The following is a 6724-nucleotide window of genomic DNA, read 5'->3' as shown; positions in this document are numbered from 1 at the left end:
CCATGCTATACTTCCACAGACTCCAAGATAAACTGATGGATGTCCTCTCCTTGGGAGAGCCAGCAGAGGACTTAGAGGCTGTCATTGACCAGTCCATCCTTCTCGATAATTATCTGACAGAGCGCAAGTGGAACTATGTGAAATCGAAGAATACTAGCCCAAGCCAGGATTCCATGCATCACTGTTCCACTCTCCAAACATCCTGTTACCTGTTCAAGATCCAGTTGGATCCTTATAGATTGATTGCACTAGACTCTCCACTGATGAGATCTTGGTGCCAGTGTCAAGGTTGCTGCTTTTACTATGGGGAAGCAAGTCACCTGCAGGCCAAATGTCTGAAGCTGCAGCCATCTGGGGAACTGCTCTTGCCCTGGGATTCATTTGGCTCTCCACCTCTCCAGCCGGTGATGTCTCCTTCATACAGGAGGAGGACAGGGGTCTGTGGCCTTGCATTCATTAGAAGACTGAATCATATAACAGTCAAGAATCATTACCCTCTTCACTCATTAACACTGCTTTCATGATTCTCCAAGTGCAAGAGTATTCTTGAAGCTGGACTTGCAGAGTGTGTACAACCTGGTTCATATTAAGGAGGGTGATGAGTGGAAGATGGCATTCAACACACCAACACAGGGCCGTAGGAGTACCTGGTCATGCTTTCAGCCTTGTGAACATGCCAGTAGTTTTCCATGCCTTTATGAATGGTGGGCTCTAGCATGCTCTCCACAAGTACACCTTTTTCTACTTGGATGACATCCTAATATTCTCGAATTCCTTGGAGGAGCAAGTCTCTCTCATCAGAGATATCCTAAAGAGGCTTCTAGATCATGGATTTTATGTCAAGCTGGAGAAGTCTGAATTTCATGTACGCACTATTTCTTAATGGCAATCTCAAGATAGACCCTGGCAAGTCCATTGGTGACCAGTGGTGTGCCTCAGGGATCTGTTCTGGGACCCCTTCTCTTCATGATTTTTATAAATGACCTGGATGAGGAAGTAGAGGGATGGATTAGTAAATTTGCTGATGACACAAAGTTTGGGGATGTTGTGGATAGTGTGGAGGGCTGTCAGAGGTTACAGCGGGACATTGCTAGGATGTAAAACTGGGCTGAGAAGTGGCAGATGGAGTTCAACCCAGATAAGTGTGAGGTGGTTCATTTTGGTAGGTCAAATATGATGGCAGAATATAGTATTAATGGTAAGACTTTTGGCACTGTGGAGGATCAGAGGGATCTTAGGGTCCAAGTCCATAGGACACTCAAAGCTGCTGCACAGGTTGACTCTGTGTTTAAGAAGACATACGGTGCACTGGCCTTCATCAACCATGAGATTGAGTTTAACAGTCAAGAGGTAACATTACAGCTATATAGGATCCTGTTCAGACCCCATTTGGAGTACTGTGCTCAATTCTGGTAACCTCACTATAGGAAGGATGTGGAAACTATAGAAAGGGTGCAGAGGAGATTTACAAGGATGTTGCCTTGATTGGGGAGCATGCCTTATAAGAATAGGTTGAGTGAACTCAGCCTTTTCTCCTTGGAGTGATGGAGGATGAGAGGTGACCTGATAGAGGTGTACCTGATAGATGATGAGAGGCATTGATCATGTGGATAGTCAGAGGCTTTTCCCCAGGGCTGAAATGGTTTGCCACAAGAGGACACAGGTTTAAGGTGCTTGGAAGTAGGTACAGAGGAGATGCCAGGGGTAAGGTTTTTAAGCAGAGAGTGGTGAGTGTTTGGAATAAGCTGCCAGTGACGGTGGTGGAGGTGGAAAGGATAGGGTCTTTTAAGAGACTCCTGGCTGGGTACATGGAGCTTAGAAAAATAGATGGCTATGGGTAACTCTAAGTAATTTCTAAGGTAAGGATATGTTCGGCACAGCTTTGTGGGCCAAATTCCCTGAATTGTGCTGTAGGTTTTCTATGTTTCTAGGATGCAGGCAGTCGGAGATTGGCCACCACCATCCAGTGTGAAGCAGGTCCAATGATTCCTGGGGTTGGTCAACTTTTATTGAAAATTTGTCAGAAACTTCAGCTCAATGTTGGCTTTGCTACAGCACTAATGAAGAGAGATGGACTACGGCAAAGGAGATTTTGTTAGGTTCTACCTGAAAGGCTGAAGTAAAGGTTAACTGCAAGAGAAGATGGAGACCAGTTCTGTAGCCTGGGCCATAGGTCAGTCAGTCTGACTCAGGATTGGCCTCTGTGAGTGGAGTCTAGGAAAATGGCACCTAAGTATATTGGACCCTTCAGGATTCTCAAAGTAAACCTGGTGGCATCCACCTTGCAGCTTCCCAAGACCCTCAAGGTCAATCCCACCTTCCACGTTTCCAAGTTAAAGCCTGTAAAGCCTGTTAGCCCCACCACCATCAGTCCTGCTGCCACCCAACTTCGTTGATGGGGAGCAGGTTTTCAGAATGAGAAGAATTTTGTACTTGCGTACTGTCTGAGGTGTTCAGCAACATCTCAAATTGGGAAGCATTCAGACCAGAGGAGAGGTGCTTGGTGCCTGAAGGAGACACCATAGGGGAGAGGGACCTGTTACGACATGCACCCATCCTCGCCAGCTTCCAAGGTTTAGATGCTTTAACTCCCCAGAGTATAGATAGCTGGGGTGACTCCAGTTTCCAGACTGTTCTCCTTGTTGGCAATCATGTTTTGGGTACCAAGGATGAGCAATTAATGAGCATTTGAACTGAGGTTCAGTGCTCAATCATAAATCTACTCGTGATTTCATCTAGTGCCTGCTTTGTGCTCAGATTCTTGATCAAATTTGAAACCGTGTCTCGATCCTTGCTGCAGAAACTCAGCATTTGGGTCCAAGTCATTCTTGTCACAGCATAGACAGTGTCCTGAGGACCTCTGCCTTCAAACACATGTTCCCTCCTTTATCCTTGGCGGGCAACACAGATTTGTGGCATTCATAAAAGATTGCCAAAGGGCACAACAGGATACAATGGATCTGTTGCAGATATGGGCAGGAAGTAGCAGATGGAGTTAAATCTGATGTGTGCACTTTGGGAGATTAAACATAAGAAGGAGTACAGTTAGTGGCAGAATCCTTAATAACATGACAGAAGTCTGATCTTTGGGTCTATGTACATGGCTCCATAAATGGAGCTGCACAAGCTGATACTGAGGTAAAGAAGACACATAGAGAAGACAATGAAGGTATGCTTGCCTTCAGGCACAAAGTTCGAGAGCAAGCAAGTTATTGTAAAGATTCACAAAACTCTGGTTAGGCCATATTTCAGTGTATTGTATTCAGTTCTGGCGTCTCCTACTAGGAAGGATGTGAAGTTTATAGAGAGGGTGCGGCAGTGGTTCACCAAAACGTTGCCTGCTTTGGAGGATGTGCTGGTGCATTTTCTTTAGAGTGGTTGGAGGGTGATTTCAATGGAAGTTTATAAAGTTATGTGAGGCATAAATGGGGAATATGGACAGTATCTTCCATAGAACACCATATGGTAGTACAGGCACTTTGGCCCGCCATGTTGTGCCAATCTTTTGACCTACTGTATGCTCAATCTAACCCCTCCCTACTACATGGCCTTCCATTTTTCTATCATCCACATGCCTATCTAAGTTTTTTAAATGCTTCTCTATCTGTTTCCAGCACCACCCCTACAGGGAGTTCAATAAACCCACCACTATAAAAGTTCTACCTGTGAAATAGGCATATGGAATATGCTGATTCTGTACTCTATACATTTTGTCTTTAAACATTCTTCTAAATACAGCTCTTCTTTGATCCTGCCTACCTAATACGCTCATAATTTGCCCTCATCCAAAATAATACAGTAGTGTATATGGATTTTCGCAAGGCATTTGATAAGGTACCCCATGCAAGGCTTATTGAGAAAGTAAGGAGGCATGGGATCCAAGGGGACATTGCTTTGTGGATCCAGAACTGGCTTGTCCACAGAAGGCAAAGAGTGGTTGTAGACGGTTCATATTCTGCATGGAGGATGGTGACCAGTGGAGTGCCTCAGGGATCTGTTCTGGGACACCTACTGTGATTTTTATAAATGACCTGGATGAGGAATTGGAAAGATAGGTAAGTAAATTTGCTTATGACACAAAGTTTGGGGGTGTTTTGGATAGTGTGGAGGGCTGTCAGAGATTACAATGGGACATTGATAGGATGCAAAACTGGGCTGAGAAGCAGCAGATGGAGTTCAACCCAGATAAGTGTGAAGTGGTTCATTTTGGTAGGTCAAATATGATAGCAGAATATAGCATTAATGGTAAGACTCTTCTCAGTGTGGAGGATCAGAGGGATCTTGGAGTCCAAGTCCCCAGGACACTCAAAGCTGCTGCGCAGCTTGACTCTGTTTCAGAAGGCATACTGTGCACTGGCCTTGAGATTGAGTGGGATTGAGTTTAAGAGCCGAGAGGTATTGTTGCAGCTATATAGGATCCTGGTCAGACCCCACTTGGAGTACTGTGCTCAGTTCTGGTCGCTTCATTACAGGAAGGATGTGGAAACCATAGAAAGGGTGCAGAGGAGATTTACGAGGATGTTGCCTGGATTGGGGAGCATGCCTTATGAGAATAGGATGAGTGAACTAGGCCTTTTCTCCTTGGAGCGATGGAGGACGAGAGGTGACATGATAGAGGTTACAAAATAATGAGAGGCATTGATCGTGTGGATTGTCAGAGGCTTTTCCTCAGGGCTGAAATGGCTACCACAAGAGGGCAGAGTTTTAAGGTGCTTGGACGAAGGTACAGAGGAGATGTTAGGGGTAAGTTTTTTACGCAGAGAATGGTGAGTGCAAGGAGTGGGCTGCTGGCAGTGGCGGTAGAGGCAGAAACAATAGGGTCTTTTAGAAGACTCCTGCATGGCTACATGGAGCTTAGAAAAATAGAGGGCTATGGGTAAAAACGTAGGTAGTTCTAAGGTAGGGATAGGTTTGGCACAACTTTGTGGGCCAAAGGGCCTGTATTGTGCTGTAGGTTTTCTATGTTTCTATGTTTCTAATACTCACCCACAAAGTTCAAATGTATCCTTTTCTATGGCTATTCTAAAGCTAAGAGGACATGATCAATGTTCCTCCACTGACTGTTCTCTCACTGAAGGGCCAGGCAGCTGGCCAGCCTCAGTAAGCAAAGCCAGGGCCAGTATAGTCCCTGTCATTGGACTACGTGTCCCGCTTGGTGGTGCAATGATATCAGCGCCGGACTCTGACGCGAATGTTCCCGAGTTCGAATCCAAGTCGGGTTGAGCGTCGAACTAGCAAATCTCGCTTGTAAAAGCAAGAATAGCTTGCTACAGAAACACCATCATGACAGTGCCCCAATAACTCCACTGCCGAGTTAAGGGCTATTCTTCTTCTTCTTCATTGAACAACCTACATACTAATTTAAGAAATCTCTATGGATTCATTTAACACATTCTGCTTCATCTCAACCATTAAGGAGTTCCCAGTCACAGCATATTATGAAAGCTGAACTGTCCCATGATTTCAACTCAGTTGTTTTCACAATTCCCCAATGTGCTTGCATATCAGTTCATCTGGGGTATGGGGGCTCTGTAGAATAATCCCAGTAAAGTAATTGTACATTACTAATTTTTGAGTTGTACCCATATTGTCTTGGTGAATAATCCCGCCTTTATGCTCCTGAGATATTGCCCCCTATTAATAGTGCAAATCTGCCCCTCTTTGACCTCATTCTTTTCTAAAAATTGAAACCTTGGAATATTAAACAGCCAGTCCTATTCTCTTTGAACCAAGTCACTGTTACAACCACAAATCATTGTTCCATGTACTGATCCATGCTCTAAGTTCATCACCCTTGCTCATGGTGTATCTAGAATTCAGATAAACACTCAAGTCATACCACCCCAATGACCTTGCACCTCCCTAATATTACCTGCATGTCTTCCTGTCAGGGTACACTCCCAATAATAACCCACTCCCCTCCTCCCATTTGGGTGTTATTCATCTTTCTTGTACAGATAACTTCCACCCAGAAGAGTTCTCAAATGGTCTTAAAAACATTTTCCTGTCCCTTGCATCAATGCTTCAGCTTTGCATTCATCTGTCCCCACCTCCTATTTTGCCAAATATGATGCCAGGAGTAATCTAGACCTTGCCAACATTGATATCCTGCTTTTTAATTTGGAGCTGTTAGTAAGGAAGGCAAATAAAATGTCAGCATTCATTTTGAGAGGACTAGAATATAAGAGCAACAATGAGGTTTTATAAGGCATTGGTCAAACTGCATCTGGAATATTGTGAGCAGTTTTGGGCCCCTGATCTAAGAAAGCATTGGTCTCTAGGCCTATACTCACTGGAGTTTAGAAAAATGAGCGGGGATCTAATTGAAACCTATTGGATATTGGAAGATGTAGATAGTGGATATGGAGAAGATGTTTGCTGCAGGAGTGTAGGGCCAGGGGCACAAACTCAGAATAAAGGGACATTCTTTTAGAAGAGTTAACGAGAAATATCTTCAACCAGAGAACAGTGAATCTGTGGATTTCATTGCCACAGTCGACCGTGAAGGCTAAGCCTTTGAGTATATTTAAAGTGGATTTTAATAGATTTTTAATAGTCAGGGTGTCAAAGATTATGGGGAGAGGACAGGAGAATGGGTTTAAGATGGATAACAAATCAGCCATGATGGAATGGCAGAACAGACCCAACAGACTAAATGGCCTAATTCTGCTCTCATGTCTTGTGGTCTTTCATCTCTTCCCTAATTCCTACATAACGAATTCTG

Source organism: Hypanus sabinus, chromosome 6 (assembly GCF_030144855.1).
Source record: "Hypanus sabinus isolate sHypSab1 chromosome 6, sHypSab1.hap1, whole genome shotgun sequence".
NCBI classification, from domain to species: Eukaryota; Metazoa; Chordata; class Chondrichthyes; order Myliobatiformes; family Dasyatidae; genus Hypanus; species Hypanus sabinus.
This window is presented reverse-complemented; position numbering follows the sequence as displayed.